Below are 1,275 nucleotides of genomic sequence, written 5' to 3' on the forward strand. Positions count from 1 at the left end.
AGAGAGATGAGAGATTTTTAATATCTTGCTGCATTTTGTATAAGTTCATAATCAAGTTTTTAAAAAAACCACTAAAGCTATTCTGTTAAACCTGTATGCAAAAAATACACTGCACCCAAAATATTTCATAGTTCAGCAATGCACAGAAATGCACAGAAGTCAATAATTTTTCTACAATAATTAAATAGGTTCAACATCTTTCTTCAACAGAATTGCAAAGGAAAAGGTACTGTAGCTTTCTAGGTTATACATTTGACTTAATAGTTACTATATACAATAATGGATTTCTATACATTTTACATCAGACAAAAACTTTGGTTGTAAGATTCAGATAATTATTTATTAAAAGCTAGACATGACAATTAGAAAGAAAAGTATGTTTTTGTGCCCCCCTTTCCCTGTTGATGCCCTACCTGGCCCCCTGGCAAAACCATGCTAGATCCGCCCCTGCACAGTTACCAGCTGTCAGCTACATAGAAAAAGATCCTGGTGGAGAAAGTAATATTAAATAAATTCTAATAACAGCTTATCAAGCTAAAGCGTGCTGCTGTTGTTCAACCGCTGGTTTCCTCTTTCTGGCACAAAGTGGGCCAAAAACAAACAAGAGAGACGACCCGCGACAGAAAAGCTGATCAGCTGATCATTGATCAGTTTCATGATTGAAGTAGCAACAGGAGAGGGAGGGGGAGAGAGGCACTCGCTCCATATATCGGTTGATAAGCTTAATGCTGGAATGCTTTGCTGACATTCAGAGATGAACTTACACACTTGCTTTACTTCTCTGGGATAGCTTTCTCCGAGATGAAATGCTGGTTTGGCAGCATGTAGCCAGGCTCCAAATGCTCAAGTAGGCCACCGACAGGTCTGGCACGCCACAGCCGCTCTATCACGAGATGCACACTGCTCCCACGTTATGAGCTGGGTTACATCACTAGTTTTGTGAGGTGCTTTTGTGATAATTAATAAACCAGATTACATTTTTTATTTCTCTCTGATATCCAATCCATTAATTTAGGTCAGTATTGGACCGATACTGATACATAATATCGGAAAGGTCCACCTCTAGATGAAACCAAAGTAGAACTTTTTGGTAAAAAACTAGAGATGGAGCAATCTGATAAGTAATCTCCTCTTGCCTCCCTTTTCCTTCATCCACCTGCTGGCTTCCACCACTTGCTAATGTTATTGAATCTGTGGAAGCTCCGCGATGCCACCACACAAAGTAACGAATAACGAGCCTATCTAAATCCCAGTAACAAGTAACGCATTCCTGGT

This window comes from Haplochromis burtoni, unplaced genomic scaffold, assembly GCF_018398535.1.
Source record: "Haplochromis burtoni strain Fernald_Lab_line unplaced genomic scaffold, NCSU_Asbu1 Contig_278, whole genome shotgun sequence".
Taxonomy (NCBI): domain Eukaryota; kingdom Metazoa; phylum Chordata; class Actinopteri; order Cichliformes; family Cichlidae; genus Haplochromis; species Haplochromis burtoni.